The sequence below is a fragment of the Triturus cristatus genome, chromosome 7 (assembly GCF_964204655.1).
Source record: "Triturus cristatus chromosome 7, aTriCri1.1, whole genome shotgun sequence".
NCBI classification, from domain to species: domain Eukaryota; kingdom Metazoa; phylum Chordata; class Amphibia; order Caudata; family Salamandridae; genus Triturus; species Triturus cristatus.
In genome coordinates this window covers 1575121444-1575141444 of record NC_140590.1, presented here as the reverse complement: position 1 = coordinate 1575141444, position 20001 = coordinate 1575121444, and the positions used below count along the sequence as shown (strand labels likewise).

Genomic DNA, 20001 nt, shown 5'->3' with positions numbered 1-20001 from the left:
CTCTACTACACAGTCTCTACTACTTCCTCTCTACTACTCGCTCTCTACTACTCTCTAGCACTCACTCTACTACTCACTTTCTACTACTCACTACTACTTACTCTACTACTCACTCTCCACTACTCTACTACTCTCTTTCTACTACTCACTCTCTACTACTCTCTACTACTCCCTACTACTCAATCTCTACTACTCTCTCTCTACTACTCTCTACTACTCTCTCTCTACTAATCACTCTCTACTACTTACTCTCTACTACTCTCTCTCTACTACTCTCTAGTACTCACTCTCTACTACTCTCTCTCTACTACTCATTCTCCACTACTCATTCTCTACTACTCTCTACTACTCACTCTCTACTACTCACTCTCTAATATTCACTCTCTACTACTCACTCTCTACTACTCACTCTACTACTCTCTACTACTCTCTACTACTCACTCTCTGCTACTCTCTCTACTACTCTCTACTACTCTCTACTACTCACTCTCTACTCGCTATTAATCGCTCTCTACTCTCTACCTCTCTCTACCTCTCTACCTCTACCTCTCTACCTCTACACCTCTACCTCTACACCTCTACCTCTCTACCTCTCTCTACACGCACACATATGCACATATATATGCATATATATTTATATATATGTGTGTATATATATATATATACATACATATATAAACATATATATATAATCTGCATATCTATATAAATATAAATGCATGCATACATATACATATATGCATACATTTCCAAAATCACGCTTCTTCTGATCGTCTGGGACCCGAGAGAGGTGGTGCATATGCCGGCGAAGCCAGCCGGCTGATATATCCCAAAATTTCATAGCCAGTAAATGCGCTCTCAGTAAAACAAAACTCCACAGCCAGTCACAAAAAGAGGTGTTTAATATGATGCATTTCAGCTCCTGGCAGAGCCTTGGTCACGTAATTACGTGACCAAGGCTCTGCCAGGAGCTGAAATGCGTCGTATTAAACACCTCTTTTTGTAACTGGCTGTGGAGTTTTGTTTTACTGAGAGCGCATTTACTGGCTACGAAATTTTGGGATATATGCATACATATGCATGTTATGTACATGAAAGTTTGAAAAACACGAATACAAGCAAAGCTAAAAAGCCACCTAATTACAAACAGAATTGCTTTAACTTCAACAAGGGTGAGACCTATTGCATTTTCAATGCTTGTTTACTTTGGGACCATCAAGAAGGCATTCAGATGTGTCACACATTTGCCATAAATTCTGAATGGTAGCACTCTAGTTGCTCATTAGATCACTGTAGTAAAGCTACTGCTCACCAGGGAAGTCTGCTGCTGGTATTGAAAGTGCATGTTTCAGTCTGCATGTCAGAATTTTTTTATGAAATAGAAGAGGATTTGAGAAGTCACTCAAAATGTGCCCTAATTTTTATTTTTTCCGCACTAATAATAATTTCTATGGCAAAATGAACCCCCTCATTGTGTTCCTTTTAAATTAAACTACTCACTCTCTACTACTCACTCGCTACTACTCTATACTACTCACTCTCTACTACACTCTCTCTACTACTCACTCTCTACTACTCACTCTTCTACTCTCTACTACTCACTCTCTACTACTCTCTCTCTACTAGTCACTCTCTACTACTATCTACTACTCGCTCTCCACTACTCACTCTCTACTTGCTCTCTACTACTCGCTACTACTCACTCTACTACTCACTCTCTACTACTCTACACTACTCTCTCTACTACTCACTCTCTACTACTCTCTCTACTACTCTATACTACTCTCTACTACTGTCTCTACTACTCACTCTCCACTACTCTCTCTCTACTACTCACTCTCTACTACTCTCTACTACTCACTCTCTACTACTTGCTCTCTACTACTCAATCTCTACTACTCCCTACTACTCACTCTACTACTCACTCTCTACTATTCTCTACTGCTCACTCTCTACTACTCCACTACTCTCTACTACTCACTCTCTACTACTCACTCTCTACTACTCTACTACTCTCTCTCTACTACTCACTCTCTACTACTCACTCTCTACTACTCTCTACTACTCACTCTCTACTACTCTCTATCTACTACTCACTCTCTACTACTCTCTCTACTACTCTTTACTACTCACTCTCTACTACTCTGCTACTCCCTACTACTCTCTCTCTCTACTACTCATTCATTTCATTTCATAAGGCTTTATTCGAACAAAAAACAAGTTCATAAAAGCACTGCATTAAAAGGACAACAATATAAAACAGCAGTCAAAAACAAGAAATACATCAATTTAAAACAGTTAAAAAAGCATACTTTTCCTTGCATTAATTGATTTAAGAAGAAAGGTAGCCGTATAAAAACACACATCAGGGTGACGTAAATTAAAAAGCAAACTCATGCAGTCACGAATTGACCTTACTCCAAATTTGGTAAACAGAGGTTTCAAATATGCAATTCGCAGATACTTATACAGTCGACAAAGCAGAAGAAAATGCACAGTGCTTGGGCAGGAAGTGTTGTTACATGGACAGGGGCCAGCGGGATGTAGGTGCAGAGAAGGGAAGGCAACAAGGTTGTGGACTACTCCCATTACCATCTCTACTACTCATTCTCTACTACTCTCTACTACTCACTCTCTACTACTCTCTCTCTACTGCTCCCTCTCTACTACTCACTCTCTACTACTCTCTACTACTCAGTCTCTACTACTCTCTCTACTACTCTCTACTACTCACTCTACTATTCACTCTCTACTACTCACACTCTACTACTCACTCTCTACTACCCTCTACTACTCACTCTCTACTACTCTCTACTACTCACTCTACTACTCACTCTCTACTACTCTCTACTACTCACTCTCTATTACCCACTCTCTACTACTCTCTACTACTCACTCTCTACTACTCTGTACTACTCACTCTCTACTACTCTCTCCTACTCACTCTCTACTACTCACTCTCTACTCTCTATTGCTCATCCTCTACTCTCTACCTCTCTCTCTACTACTCTCTACCTCTACCTCTCTACCTCTACCTCTCTACCTCTACACCTCTACCTCTCTACCTCTTTCTACCTCTCTCTACACGCACACATATGCATATATATATGCATATATATGTATATGCATTTATATATATATGTATGTGTATATATATACATACATGTATAAACATATATATAATCTGCATATCTATATAAATACAAATATAAATGCATGCATACATATACATATATGCATGTTATGTACATGAAAGTTTGAAAAACACTAATAAAAGCAAAGATAAAAAGCCACCTATTTACATACAGAATTGCTTTAACTTAAACGAGGGCGAGACCTATTGCATTTTCAATGCTTGTTTTCTTTGGTTCCATCAAGAAGGCATTCAGATGTGTCACACATTTGCAATAAATTCTGTAGTAAAGCTACTACTCACCAGGGAAGTCTGCTGCTGGTATTCAAAGTGCATGTTTCAATCTGCATGTCAGAATTCTTTAATGAAATAGAAGGGGATTTGAGAAGTCAAAATGTGCCCTAGTTTTTCTTTCTGCAGCACTAATCATACTTTCTATGGCAAAATGAACCCCCTAATTTTGTTCCTTTTCAAAGTAAATGTTTTAAGTGTTACCACTTTATTCCAATCAAGATGGCTTCAGGTGTGCCATACTTCTTGCCATACGTACGACTGTTAGCGCTCTAGTTGTTCTTTAAAACACTCGGGACATTCTGTCATTGGGCTATACTTGGGCTACATCTGGGTGATATTTGTGCTACATTTGGGCTCTTTTGTCTCTGGTGGCCATCTTGGGAGACTTATTTGTTATTAAGTTTCCTAATTTCCTCATTTACTACAGTCTCCTCAGTAGGAATACTTTCAGTGTTTTACTTTGATTCCATCAATAAGGCATTCAGATGTGTCACACATTTGCCATAAATTCAGAATGTTAGCACTCTAGTTGCTCATTAGATCACTGTAGTAAAGCTACTGCTCACCAGGGAAGTCTGCTGCTGGTATTGAAATTGCATGTTTCAGTCTGCATGTCAGAATTTTTTAATGAAATAGAAGAGGATTTGAGAAGTCACTCAAAATGTGCCCTAATTTTTCTTTCTGCAGCACTAATCATACTTTCTATGGCAAAATAAACCCCCTCATCTTGTTCCTTTTTAAATTAAATGTTTTAAGAGTTACCACTTTATTCCAATCAAGATGGCTTCAGGTGTGCCATACGTTTATCATAAGTAGGACTGTTAGCGCTCCAGTTGTTCTATGGAACACTCTGGGAAGCTGCAGTAGAACACAAAGGAATCAACTGACAGTCTCTGCCCTTGTTGGATGTACATATTTTACTGAGAATGTCAGACTTCATTCTCACATGACTGAGAAAGATAATGTGAATTTACAGAAAATATGCTCTCAGTTTAGCTTATAGATCACCTTCCAAACCTCTGTGGGAAAACCATGAGAAAATAGTTTTCTCTCAAACATGATTCATGATATCCCAGCAGAAGGCTTTTTCACATGGTAAAATCACCTTAGAACATACCACAATTCCTAAAATGAGTATGGTACCATCAACAAATGATTTATAATGTAACTAAAGTCTTAAAACCTTCTATTAACTGCAATGCTTTTTAATGAGGTGCTATCATGTATATTGGTTCCAAGATGGCTGCCAACACTTCTTGGATGAAGTGCTGATAGCCAATCAGATCTCACGATGAGATGTGTGGTTAGGCTTCACCCAGATATATATGTGATTTTACTTTTGATTTCTCAGGAACTACTGCACGGATTTACACCATTTAAGCAAAAGGCATGACTCTGAACCAAGATCTACCTTTCTGCCAAATTTGGTGTAATTCCGTTCAGCAGTTCGGGCTGTAGCTGCGGCTAAAGGTCCTATGGGAAATTGCATGGGGAAAACACGTTTTGGGACCCCCCTTTTTTCTCAGCCCCCGCTACACGAATCATCCCAAGACTTTCAGGATAGGAGCGGACCGGAGCTGGCCAAAAGTTTTGAAAATTTCGCGAAGATTCGTCAACGGGCGCCAAAGTTATTCCGAATAGAATGTTGCGGATTTCCTATGGAAAATAGGTCCTAACTATAACTACCTACTGGCGACCGTCAGTAGGTAATATATATATAACCATGCAAGATATAGTGCAAACTGATTTCCTTGCTCCCGCATAAACCAATGGAATTGTGACAGACAAACAGCAAACTACAAGTGAGTTCAAGGCAAACAAATAGAAGAAATACTCATTCATTGAGTACACTGTCGTTCCAAATAGAAACTAGTTGGAAATCATTCAAAAATAATACCATAGTGGTTAAAAATTAACATCATAAAGCCCTGATTTTACACTAATCACAATTCCACAGGTAAAATGAATTGGCCTCTATTTCATACATAGATAGGTCCAAAGAGTAAAAGGCGGAATATACAAGAACATGTACAGGGGGAGGAAAGGAAAAAACCTAAAAATGAGTAAAGAAAATATATGAGGCCATAGCGTTCCTCTCAAATAAACATTCAAATCCAAAAACGTATTATTTAAATTAAACGACAAATTTAAACACGCCCCCTCTCATTTTTTGTCATATCGCTTAATACTGCTGATTTCATGATGCTTGTGATAGGGCACAGTAATAGTATATTGATGGATCTCATGTGGTTTATAACCAAATTCTAAACATGAAGAGCATAAAATATATATATATATATCACTATGATCAATAGATAGCTGATTATAGCATAAAATATCTCATCCACTAACAATGAATTGAAGATGGGACTGTGCTAACACCCAATAAAGTGCAAGTGCAATAAATATTGGGGTTGAATCAAGCTAAAAACATAATGATTTTTAAAACATTCTTCAAAAGCTATTAATGTACCACAAGATAAAATCAACTGTACATATCATAAAGTGCAAGTGCACCTGTGCAAAATCAGCAAAACATGTGCAAATAGCAAAGTAATAGCAGCAAAAAAAGAGTAGTCTAGTAGATGAGATTTGTGCCTTGAAGTGCTAAAACCCTGAAGTAATAAATATTGTGGCCTCCATAAAATCGTCTAAAATTCCAGGTACGCAACCTCAGTAAAAGCCCAATCACAACTGATAGGTTAAAATTAGGTTAAAACCAAAGCACGGACCGGCTAAAAGAGCGATAGAATGAAAGCTAACAATATAATATTACATAGTCAAAAAAAATAATCAAGATGGATGCATCAATCATGCCACAGAAACTAACGATAACTAATTCTCACAGTATCATAAAATGTTGTGCATATCTTCCCTAGTGTTTAAGGCCATTGGGCATCTTTGTATCTAATAGTAGTATCTAATGGGATTCTAGCTGTCTAAGACGTTTTTCCCTGTTGCCTCCCCTCGTTAGTTTAGGTACCGCATCAATCACAAAATAATTTAACTCATTCAAATTGTTGTGATGAACTAGTTTAAAATGGCGTGCTACAGGGTAACTAGGATCAGAGTTGACAATGGCACGAAGATGTTGTAAAATCCGTGCAGATACCTGTAATTTCGTGCTGCCAATATACTTTATTTTGCAAGAGCATTCAAGTATATACACTGCATGATCTGTTTTACACGTGAAGAATCCCTTAATACTAGTGGGAGTTTGTTTAAATGCATTCATGAATTCAAAGGTGTTGGTGCCAAACTTGCAAGCTTGACAAGAACTGCATTTAAAAAAAACCTTACGATTAGATAACCAGGTATTAATAGTAGTAACCTCAGGGCTGGTCCTCACCAAAGCATCCCTCATAGAAGGTGCTCGTCTGAATGTGATCTGAGGTAAATTAGGCACTAGTTGTGACATGGTTAAGTCAGTTTTCACTATAGGCCAGTTTTTATAAATGAGTTTCCTTAAATCTTTGTCCTGACTACTGAAGGTCATGATGAGCCGAACAGGGTCAGGATCACTAGGCTCAATGCTAGTGCTTAAAACAGCTCTGTGGGTAGTCTTTCTAGTGACCATCTCAAAATAATCACTACGCTTTAGCTAATGCTCTTTCTAGGTCCTTTCTTTTATACCCACGGGCTAAAAATCTTAAAAGGGATTCATTCTGGCAAGTGATACAATCTGATTCTGAACTGCATATTCGATTGATGCGAAGAAATTCCCCGTAAGGGATACTTTTAAGCAGGTGATAAGAGTGAGAACTTTGGGCATGTAGTATAGCATTACCGGCTGTGCTTTTACGATGTAATTTAGTTTGTATGCTGTTATTATTGATATACAATTCCACATCAAGAATTTGAACTCGGTCTGAACTGATCGGAGCAGTAAATTCAAGATTCAATTCATTATTGTTGACACAGTTCACAAACTCATTCGCTGATTCATTGGACCCATTTCAAATATTGCAGATATCATCGATAAATCTCCACCAGCGTATAACATGAGCCACATATAGCTCACTGTGGGTGTGCCTAAGGACATGCTCCTTCCACCAGCCAACGTGTAAACACACATAGCTGGGAGAGAAGCAAGCCCCCATGGCTACGCCCTGCAGTTGCTGAAATAGCTCATTATTGAATATAAAGTAGTTATTATGTAGACAGATCTCTATCATTCGTAACAGCATCACATTATGTTGGTGGAAAATGATATTTCTTTTGTCGAGGTAGAATTTAACTGCATGTAATCCATCTGAATGGCGTATGCTTGTGTAGAGGGAACAAATGTCCATGACAATGATTATATATCCCTCTTGCCAAGTGACCGTTTGTACAGTGGATAAGAAATGGCCAGTGTCTTTGATGTATGATGGTAATTCTTCAACAAATTCATGGAGGAAAAAGTCCACGTACTTAGATATTTTTTCACAAACACTACGTTGGGCAGAAATAATAGGTCTCCCTGGGATGGGAACTTGTTGTTTATGCACTTTAGGAATAAAATATAAAATCGCAATGATCGGAAAATCAACTTTCAAAAAACTGTGTTCATTTTTATTCAAAAGACCATCCCTTCTCCATTGCCCAAGTTCTTTGTGAATGGTGTCATTTAGTTTTCTTGTATCATTGATTGTGGCAGAATTCATAGTTCAAATGACGGTATGCTTCCTGTAAATACTGACTTTTTGCCCATAGCACAACATAGCCTCCCTTATCGGCCTTAGTTATGATTACATCAGTGTTACTCTTCAATTTATTCATTAAGATAGAATATTGTTGATCACGATATGATCGATGTTTGCTGGTTTTTAATATTTTTCGATTCAGCACTTTAAGATCTTGGATGACACAATCACTAAAAATGTCCAAAGTATCTTTTGGCATGAGTGGAATAAAAGTGGAGTTTGGGCGGAAAGGGCTCAATGCTGGTGAATTTCCAGTAGTGCCTAGATAAGATAGTTGTTGTTGGGTTGACCAATCAGCATCATCTGAATTGTCGACAAGAGCACATATTGTTTTAAGATTGGTCACATCACTGGGAGCAAGTTGTATACTCGGTTTGTCAGAGATTGCAATGTTGGCAGCAGTGTTAGAGGCTTTGCTAAGTTTGAAGTGTTTCAATAATTTTAGTTTTCTTATAAACTTGAAAACGTCAATTCTGGTTTGAACATATTTGAAGCGACTTTTGGGGCAGAATGACAAACCCAAAGATAATAGTTTTAACTCAGCTTTCGTGAGGTAAACATTTGTCAGGTTAATAACAGTATTGTCCATCGTCGTGATAATACTTAGTTCTTCTTCTTCATGTTTCGCCATCTTCCCCTGTTGTTTCCTCCTTTTGGCTTTGCATCTTTGTTTTCTGTATTCATTCCTCCATCTGTTCCTCTCTTGGCCTGAGTAGTTTGCCGCAGGGTCTGGCGGCGATGTTCTACAAAAAAAACTAATTCTTCAGACGGAGATAAATTGCTTGGAATTGATGTAGGCACTTTAACTGATCCACTATCATCTGAGCAAACGCTGCTAGCACCTGAACTGAGATCTAAATCATCTTCTTCAGGATTGCGCAGATTGGTTGTTGGTATTGGAGTTGTTTTGGGTGTCAAAGCCTGCCTTTTAACGTTATCAAATTTGCGTGCAAAAGTAAAAATTCTTCTGGATTCATAATCTCTCTTGTCTCTGGCAAACTTAAATATTTTGCGCGCTTTGATAGATTCTTCATACTTTTGGAGGCGTAAGTCAATTTCTCCTCTACTTTTGGCAATAATATCTTGTTGCTCATATGATGTCAATAATAGATTAGGTGCGTCAATCTGTTTTAGGATTTCATCTCTGTCAATTGCAGCATATTTTATTAGTATAGTTACCATATTCATCGAAGCCTCAAGATTATTGGTAGCCCATTCCTTAAGCATTAGGGGGTTTGGGTTCTCAAAAGAGGGGTTGATAAGCACCCTCAACCCCCGTGGTACTCGTCCTACCTCTTTATATTTCTCCAATGAACGCTTCTCCCACCATTTGCTTAATTCAGTGCGAAGAAGTTTTTCTAATTTCTTTAGGTGAGTTTTAACGTCCGTAACAGTTTTAGGATTAGTATCATTATTTTCACCGGGTATCGCATCATTATTTGGAAGATTGTCAAAAAGAGTGTCCACTATGACCTCTCGGTTCCGTAGTGCGGCTGCCAATGAGGACATTATATGGAACACTGGAATAAGGCACTCAGGTTCCCGCCTCCGATCACGGGCAGGTATCCTGTAGTTTGGAACAATGTATTCCCCACGCCCGCAAATGCCAGAAAGATAAATACAAATCCCGGCTTACCCTCAAGGGTTTCCGATAGGTCTGCTGGCGTCCTCCGACTCACATGGACCTCCGTTGTCCCGAGAGAAACCACCGAGATCCGCAATACACAAATCACTCGGCTGCGGGGGGTTGGCTCAATGTTACTCCCTTCCGGGTCACTGAGATATCGCGTCCGCGATGTCGGCCATTGAAGAGTCAGTCTCAAAGATACGGGGAGGGTCTGTAAAGCAAAGATCGCCGTACTTTGTCGTAGATAAATGAAGAAAGCAAGTTCCCATAAGTCCAACTTTTTAGAGGAACACAGGTACAGACCACAGCACGCCGGAAGTAGATATTAGTGCAAGTTTATTCCATGTGGATCGGCATTACGCGTTTCGGCCGTGTTGCCACGGCCTTGATCACATGACACGCTGAGAACCAACCATGCAAGATATAGTGCAAACTGATTTCCTTCCTCCCGCATAAACCAATGGAATTGCGACAGACAAACAGCAAACTACAAGTGAGTTCAAGACGAAAAAATTGAAAAAATACTCAATCATTGAGTACACTGTCGTTCCAAATAGAAACTAGTTGGAAATCATTCAAAAATATATATATATATATGCATATGCTGGCTTCATTATACATAAAGTACCAGCACTCACGGAAGACTTTTTAAACCAAATTTATTGGTATTAACACAAAAACAAGACGCGTTTCGGCAACTGCCTTCCTCATTATATATACATACATATATGTGGTTATCTCCAAGCTTTGTGATTCAAATAATAGAGATAAGCACCTGGGACTATGACAGTAATGTGAAAGTATGTATATATAACTAAGTTTGGATATACTATTCTTAATGGCAACTCCATATCCCTTGAAGCTATATACTGTAAAGGTACATAGACATTCATGTGAAATGGATAGCCCTGCAATCTTAGAACCCATCTATTTATACCAATTTGTCTCCAGGCTTTGTAGTTCAAACAATGGAGACAAGCGCCCGAGCCTAGTGGCTATTGAGGGGATGTCATCAGTGATGTCATCAGTGATATCAGTGACCATGTCATGAGTGATGTAATTTGTGAGTTCATAAGGAGTGCATTGCGGGGCGTACGTTATAGTTAGCTGAGATAACTATAACAGCTGAATTTCGACGATTTTGTGCATGTGAAATCTGAGCGTAACTATAACGCCCCCGTAACCTTTGTCGGTGAATTTCTAAGGTCTTTTAATTCAATTTCCTGACTATAATGTAAGCTTTGTTTTGTTTAGTGAATTTTTATGGTTTTATGATGTTCTTTCCTAACTATAACTTCCCTGTAACCTTTGGTTGTTTTAATGAATTTCAAAGGTTTTTTAAATTCTATTTCCTAACTGTAACCTGTTACCTTTGAGAGTGGGTGTGTGAGTGGTTCTATAAGTCAGTGAGTGGGGTTGTGAGTTGCTGTATGGGTCTGTGAGTGGCTGTATGGGTCTATGAGTGGGTGTGTCGTACAGGGTAAATCAGGGTGTGCAAAAGGGATTCACGCACTTCTTCTTGAGACCCAATTTGTTGTTGGTATGTGCCTCACAAATGGGTACACCCAATAGCCATTGGAAGGGAGATAATGTAGGTAATTGTTGGAGGTTCGTACCCTTCTTAATCAAACAAAGATTTAAGTGGAAATAAAAGTTTATACGATGTCTTCGTTGGATAATAAATATTCTCTTTATTGTCATGTGCAAGCAAATTGCTGGTGCAAAAGGAAAACAACAAAGAAAACAAACAGCCAACATGTGTTTCGCCCGGTGGCTAGGCAACTGTGGGCTTTTTCAAGGCAAGTTCTGTCTGTTAACGTCAGGGAAACTTGATATCAGGGCCAAGGTGTGCTCTGTGCGGTCTGGGCAGTCAGGTGTGACTGGCCTTGTGGGTGAGTGAGTGGGTGTGTGAGAGGCTGTATGTGTAGGTGAGTGGTTGTGTGAGTAGCTGTATGGGTTGGTGAGTGGGTGTGTGAGTGGCTGTATGGGTCTGTGAGTGGCTGTATGGTCTGTGAGTGGGTATGTAAGTGGCGGTCTGTGAGTCAGTGTGTGAGTGTCTGTATGGGTATATGAGTGGGCATGTGAGTAGTTTTGAGTGTGTGAGTGTGTGTGTGTGTGATTTTGTGAGTCGCTGAGTGGGTGTGAGTGTGAGTGGCTGTATGGGTCTGTGAGTGGGTGTGTGATTAGCTGTGTGGGTTTATGAGTGGCTGTGTAGGTCTGTGAGTGGGTTGGTGAGTGGCTGTATGGGTCTGTGAGTGGCTGTGTGAGTGGTTATGTGGGTGTGTGAGTGGCTGTATTGGTCTGTGAGTGGTTTTGTGGGTATGTGAGTGGCTGTATGGATGTGTGGGTAGCCGTGTGAGTGGATGTGAGAGTGGCAGAATGGGTGTGCGAGAGGGTGTCTGAGTGTTTGTGTGGGTGTGTCAATAGGTGTGTGAGAGAAATTAGGCCAGAATGGAACCTCACCTGCCCCTGTATCCAGCAAGAGTCCACAGTTTTGCACAAAAAATCTTCCAAACTGGTGTACTTTCTACTGGTTTAATACTAAGTGTTAACTCATTACGTAAATGTTTAGTGCATATTTTATACAACAGCTGCGTAATGGACCAGGAGGAAATGTCTCCAGTGACCTTCTGTGCAATTAATTTCTACAATGTGATTGTTCCTCAAGCATTTTCCTCCAGAAATCTGTAATAACATGAATTCTCCTATAGAGACGATGACAAGACTACAAAGAGGTGAATCTCCTCTAAACAAGGGTACTTCCTCTTAACTATATAGAGTATGTGCTACCTTGTTTGGTGGAGATGTCCTCATATTCTTCGGCATCAAAAAGGCCTTCACCAAAACAGGTGCAAATGAGAGACATTTTGGTAAGCTGTCCATCATACTGGCAAAAGATGGAAAGACCTTTGCATACTACTAAGGTGGAGGGGCGTAGCCAAACTGGTGAGGCGTCCAGTTGATTGTGCACATTTGCATGCTCCTATTAACTCAAAAGGCGAACCAAAGACTCTGCTCTCATCAGGCGGGGCCAAGAAAGAACCCACTAGCCACAGTCACTACAGATAGCACTCCAATAGATTAATGATGCATTCAAGGGGAAGGGAGGCTGCACAGCCTACTTTCCCGGGCTGATTTTGGCCCCGGGGACCCTAACCCCCGCTGCCTGTCCACTTGATGCTGGGTGCCGTGGCACCACCCAGGGCACCCAGTGTGCAGTCTTGGGGACCGTGGGGAGAGCCTTAATGCCCCAGCGTTCCCTGCCTGCTCCCCACCTCTGGTAGGAGCCTGCATTGCTCCTGCACACAGCGAGGAGCCAAAAGTTCTGCTCCCTGCATGCAGGAGCAATCGTTTAATCTGTTTTCCTCCCCAGAAAACACATGAAAAGTCCGCTGCCAGCGAGCAGGAGCAATTTTCCTGCTCCCGCCCTGTAGAAGCGGGCTTACTGTTTGCACTTGCTTGGCGGTAGCTGTCAAAGCTCCCAAGTCAGAACAAGCATTGGCATAGCCAATAGATGTTACTTTTGGGACCTTATAAGTGTTTAGCCATGCAACAGTTGATGTTGTTGCACCAAGGATATTGTGCTGCATAACTAAATACTTATAAGGTCCCAAAAACGAGACCTATTGGCTATGCCAATGCTTGTTTAAGCTCTCTGTTGTTGACAGTGATGTGGTTTCCATGATTTAAAACTTCAAAAATAAAATAGGTACACTTCAAGCACAGCTATTCCTTTTGCCCCGTGGTTAATCGCCCTATTAAGACAGGTACACTGGCAGTCACGCGGAGAAACACTGATAATCCTTACATTTGTAATGGGAGTCCTGGCAATTACCAGACCCACAAGGCAGTGCAACTAGGATGACCACTTCCCTCCAGATTACTAAGGACACAGTTTATGATTCTGGGTGCTTAAGTCTTTATATGCTTCAACTGAACTAATTAGACTGCTAACACAACTAAATTTAAGGAATAGATACGGTGTCCGTAATAACCTGCAGTACAGTGATCAACCTAAGCCCACAACACTCAAAGAAGGTGAATTCAAGCATTTGTGGCAGACAATCCGATTACATTTAACGTAGATCAACCGCTTTATGGAAGGTGCTGAAGATTTGGAACGCGGACGTCACCCACTCCAGTCTGGGGAAAGCGTTTGGAACTTTGGGAGGGTAAAGCGATTCCAGGGAGGGTAAAGTGATTCCAATGAGGGCAAAGTGATTCCAAGGAGGGTAACAGTCACTCTCTGGACGAGCGCAAGATACACCTAAAGCTTTAACATGAACACAGGTAAATGTTTGCAAGCGAGTGACTAGGAAACCGCATTCTGTTACGCTCTCCTGAATGATGGAGCACACTAATGCTACAAGCCCAGGCGAAAAATTTATACTTGCACCAGCTGTTTAGTCGGCACAATTTTTGCAGGCTGCCTTAAATTGGGTCGGGCGGTACCCTAGTCTCTTGCCCAGGGAGGGGGCGGGGGTTGTGGTAGTGAGGACAACATATCTAGTGAAGGGGGGGATTTGGGGGTCATCATGATGCACCTTAGGAGTAGAGTTTACAGCTCACCTGTGGAGAAGTGTGTAGTGGGTAGGTCAGCTGGCAGGTACCGTGGCAGGAGAAAGAGTCACCCAACACGGAGTTGAAGTCATCCGAGGAAGAGGGCGAGTCTGCCCTAATCATCGAACAACAGCCTAAAATTAGGAAAAGGGCTAGAGGAACACATACAGCAGCCATTTTATCTGTCTCTGTGTTTGTTGTTACTGTGTTGATGGTATAGACTTCAGCGTAGACATAGATGGCAGCACTGGCGCGCGAAGAGGACTCCAGTATGTGTGAAGGAGACGACCATGTTTGAATGTGCATTTTGTGGCTCATAGAAAAACGTTATACAACAGAAAAGTTGTGAAGCTGAAGAAATTACTAATATTAATTTAAAAAGTAGTGCTTCAATACATTATTATGTTTAAAACATGTTATTGATCAATTTTTACTTGTTACTTTTGATGTGTGCAGGGGTTCATTTAAAAAAGTTAAGCTCTATCTTCAGGAAACTTTCTGCGCATGTTCAGAGAATTGCAAAAGTACATTTTCGCTTATTAGGGTTTGAATTTGTAACCAACTATATTCGCCAGTCTTTTCCAAGGACTTTAAAATACGGGCGTCTACAACCTGAATCGGATGTTGGCATGATATACTCGTCTACTTTGACACTGCCTGTCTATCGCAACACATCAATTCAATTACTTTGTGGTAATGCAAGGCGAACTACGAATGAGTACGCCGCATGGCAGAGCAGGGCTGCAGGGGGGTCCTTCAGACGCGGAAAGTAGATATGAAGCACACCATAAGAGGGCATCATTCAATCCGTAGCCTCATTGCAGAGCACACAGCAAGTGTGACACTTATGACAAAGCCTAATTGCATAGACCATTTTAGGTGAAAGAATGTGAAGGAGGTACACAACTGTCGAAATACTGACAGCACCAAATTAAAGAAAATAAAATTCTGCATTTGCAAGGGAGAAAAGTGGATGTGTGAGAGAGCAAGCATGGTGAAGGGACGATAAAAGTATATGCAAAAAGAATGAAAAGACAATGGGAGGATTTGGGAAGATTTTTACAGAAAATGGCGCAAGTGGCTAACAGCGAGAAACTGAAGTGGTGTGAAGTGGTGAACAACAGTGACTTAGACACTACAAAGGTCACTATCCTTTCCACAGATCTAGTAACAGAAAATTCACAGAGGGGCTCTCAGATACCGATCAGTGCTTAGATTTATATGCGAGAAAGTGGGATACACTTGACAGTAGAAATGCACTCTAACCAGATAGAAACCATAGAAATGTCACATGTTTTACTATACAAAAAATACGATTGGCATTGGTTATATTTCCTTTAGCGCTCCTACAGCCTTCGCTCAATCCAATACACTCCCACAATACAGCGCTCCCACAGCCTTCTCTCAATCCAATGCACTCCCACAATACACCAATCTTACCCCATTATAGCATGTTAACTAACAAATTAGCGCAGCCTGCCACATAATAAATATGCTCGACTCAGCCACCTCAAGAACTTACCTCCAGACGGAGGATCTTAAAAATCCTGTCACTCAGATTTTGCTAGCGACTCTACTTCACTTCTAGAACTGAAAACATTGAAAGCCAATCGGAAACTTTGTATGAGCCGGAGTGCATGGCGGCAACCGAAAGGAGCAGCCAGCCGTAGCTCATTCTCAGCATAAAGCCTACAATTGGTTACTGAAAGAAAGGGCTACACCCCGGAAATGGTGGCTCGAAATATTATTGAAACGCACCGCCCTATTCCCCCGGAAGCAAACGCCCCTTAATGTCCTGAACTATTTCCATAAGTTGCAGAATCGCCCTTCTTTGAGAAAACGAAATTACGACGGAATTGTACATCTGGCGTTCACGGCCGCGTGGCCCGCGAAAGTGAAAGTGATCGCGATCAAAGGAGGAAAGACAGATGGCGGATGCGCGTGTGCACGCTCACATGCATGCAAGCTTTAGGCCACCAAAAGCCTGTGGCAGCACTTTGAAAACCCACCTACTAAATGTCTTGCAGAGCATCGCATGCGCTAGCTCAGGCGAGACCTAAAAAGGGCTTTTTCTGGACCAAGAGCTACCTCTCTGCCAAATTTGGTGTAATTCCATCCAGCAGTTTGGCTGTAGTGGTGTCTAAAATCCCTATGTGAAATTGCATGGGAAACGCACATATTTCAAACCCCCCTCTTTTTCTTGGCCTCTGCTTGACGGATGCGCAACTAGAAACAGAAGGTCACTTTTTAGGGAAAATTTGGTGAAGAGTCGACAAACGGCACTAAAGTTATAAGCAAAGACTTTTCCAATGGTAACTAGGTCCATCTATAAATACCTACTCGCAACCGCCAGTACATACATATATATAAACCCAGTGACGCTTGCCAGTACATACATATATATAAACCCAGTGACGCTTGCCACTGGGTAGTTACAGTTAGGTCTGCCTTACCATAAGAAATTTATGGTTTGCTAATAACTTTGGTGCCGTTTGACGAACCTTCGGAAATCTTTCTAATAAGTACTCTTTTTTTGTCTAGTTTCTTTATGCAAAGTTTCAGGGTGATCCATCATGCGAGGGCTTGAGAATAAGGAGGGGACCCCAAAACGCAAATTTCCCATCTATTTTCCATACAGATTTTTGGAACAAGGCATCACAAAAACTTTCTTTCTGTGTGGTAAACCCAGCTTTGCTTAATTTTTTGAGAATGTCTACAAGGACTTTGTTGTGCTCTTCTTTTGACTCCCCATACATTAGGATGTCGTCCTGAAAGCATAAAACCTTGTCAGTGCCCTGCAATATGTGTTGCATAGCACACTGGAACACTGCCGCGGCAGATGCCAATCCGAACAGCACTCTACGAAATTGATAAGCACCAAACGGAGTTATGAAAGAAGTGAGAACTTTGGATTCAGGATGGAGTGGTAAGCTGACGAGAGGTCCAGGACACTAAAATATTTTGCTCGCAGTATAACGCTAAGCATTTCATTGATATCAGGGAGGGGGTGCCTATCCACCCAAATATTAGCATTTAGATCTCTCAGGACAACACACAACCGGGTACTCTTACCCCCTTCCTTGGACGCTATGACAATAGGGGCAAGCCATTCGGAACTCTCAATCTTTTCAATGACTCCATTGGCCTCCAGCTGGTCCAAGTCCTTTTTTAGGGGTTCCCTTACTAACAAAGGAATGGACCTGGCTTTATGTACAACAGGTTTATGTTGCTCTTTCAATTTAATTTTGTGAAGGAAACCCTTAAGTAAGCCTAATTTGTCAGAGAAAACTTCTGGGGAACTTTTCGCATGTCACTGGCAAGTACAGATTTGTTTACTAAATAGACAGGTTCTGGGGCATTTGGATCCAACTGGATCCTCAAGTCTTTTTGGTGTTTCCACCCTAACAGATTGGAGCCATTTTTTGTGATATACACCTTCACAAAGGTAGATCTATCTTTGAAACTTATATGCCTAACTAGCATTCCAACCAAGGGTATGGGATCATTATTGCAACCTCCTTGGTTAATATCAGGGGGCAGAAGAGTGTAGCTCTTGTTCTTAGAATCTTCAATAAAATAGGATTCCTTAATCAGGGTATAGTGAGAACATGAATCATTGTTTGTTTGTTTGTTTAACTTTATTTCGGCTTTTGTAGCCTTAAAAGCAGAAGTACAGAAGGATAGGACAAGGCATAAATACTTACATAACCATAATCAGCAAGAAAAAGTTTAAAATTTAGGCATAGCAGAAAAAAGAATCAATAGGTTATGACCATTAATGAGCTACCGCAGTTAAAAACATTAATATAATCATTAATTTAACTAAAAGCCAGATACTAAAAACAGTTAGGACTGCGAGAATCAGTGCATAGGTAATTCTAAACAATTTAGAAGTAAATATTAGGACACATCTATACATTACAGTTTATGACCAGACCGTTTCCTAATAAGGTACACACTAAATAGGAATCTACTTATACCAAATACCATAAGTTGCAAAGTATTGGACTTAAATATGCGCTCTGCCTCTTTGTAGGATCTAACCCCCAGGTTTTTACATAGGGGTTTGATCCAACGATCTCTCGGTTTTTTATAAGCCGGGCAGAAGAAGAGTAGATGGGCATCATCTTCCTTTGCTCCTTGAGAGCAAAGAGTGCAAAAGTCCGTACCATTTTTATCCCCCCACCTGCATGTAGTTGCAGAAATCTGTAAGACCCCGTATCTATATTGCAAGAATAACGTTTTTGCTAATGGTGGCTCTATCTCATCCATAAATTGTTCAAAGGAAGGGCTATCTTTTGTATTAAAAAATCTCTGGGTCAATGTGCCAATCGATGTACTACGTATTAGTTCATGGTTGACATAAAACCAGAAAGTATCCTTTATAAGCTTTTTTGAGGATGAAGTCAAATTCTGGGGAACCTCCCAAAGATGGGAAAGCCCTAACCTCTCATACCACATAAAAATGTGCTTTAGCCAAGGTATTTTCATATGCCCATTGATCTGGATTATTTCAATCAACCCGTTCTTATAGTCATCCAGCTCCAAAGTTGTCCACAACCTAGCCCAATACAATAATGGTCTTAATATAGCTTGGTAATTAGTCCTTTTAAGATTGATATCAAGGAACACTGGTAATAAGGGGGTTCTAATCGGGATTTTGAGCAGTCTACGAACAAAGTGATTTTCTACTTTATCGAAGTTGTCTTTACAGCAACATCCCCAAAGCTCAGCACCATAAAGTTCTGCTGATTGGGCTTTAGCTTTAAATACCTCAAGTGCCGGCGTAATAGCTTTAGAATAACTTGCGCCATGCACTTTTAAAATAGGTAGTGAATTTTGTTTAAGGGATAAGTTGCTTTTTTCTAACTGCCCTTTCCATGTAAGATTATTATCCAGCAATAATCCTAAATAGTTAAAACTCCCCACATGTTCCAATTTTAAATTTTCTAAAAACAAATTTTTCCTAAAGGACTTTTGGGGTTTTATGGACATATATTTGGTTTTGGATGGGTTGATCTCTAACCCCTTCCTCACACAATAACTTTGAAATGAATCCACCAATTTTTGTAACCCCTTCGGGGTCTGTGAAATTAGGATTGTATCATCAGCAAAAAGTAAGGACGTAATCGCCTCACCACCTAACTTCGGGGAATCATGGTCACAGTTCCTTAAATGGCTAGGGATATCGTTAACATATAGCGAAAAGAGTGTAGGTGCTAACACACATCCTTGTTGTACGCCACGGTCCACAGAAATGGGCCCTGAAATTTCTCCACTCTTCCCCCATCTAATTTTGGCGTAATTCCCGGTGTGTAATTTAATAAGTTCTTTAAGAAGCTCGCCTGGGACCGCCATAGTCCACAGCAGATTTCGAGGAACAAGGTCGAAGGCGGCTCTCAAATCAACAAACGCTATGTACAGGCTACCTTTCCTTAAATTAATATACTTCCAACAGATGCACAAGAACCTAAATACCTGGTCAATCGTACTAATTTTTGACCTAAATCCTGCTTGGTATTTGGTTAAAATCTTCATCTCATCAATCCAATTTAAAAGCCTATTTAAAATATGTCTGGCGAAATTTTTTTGTAAAATATCAATTAAACTTATTGGGCGGTAATTACTCGGGTCATAACGATCACCTTTTTTAAAGATAGTTACAATTTCCGCCCCTTTCCATGATTCAGGGATTAGTGTTC

The 20001-nt window shown here is 40.5% G+C and overlaps 1 long non-coding RNA gene across 1 annotated transcript in view; it reads right to left on the bottom strand.

Moving 5' to 3' along the window:
• LOC146812418 (uncharacterized) overlaps positions 1-3485 on the bottom strand; it is a 124928-nt gene extending 121443 nt beyond the window's left edge. Inside the window, exon 1 of the long non-coding RNA XR_014966858.1 lies at positions 3437-3485. This is a non-coding gene — a long non-coding RNA (uncharacterized LOC146812418). The remainder of the gene's footprint in view (positions 1-3436) is intronic.
• Between the last annotated feature and the right edge of the window lie 16516 nt (positions 3486-20001).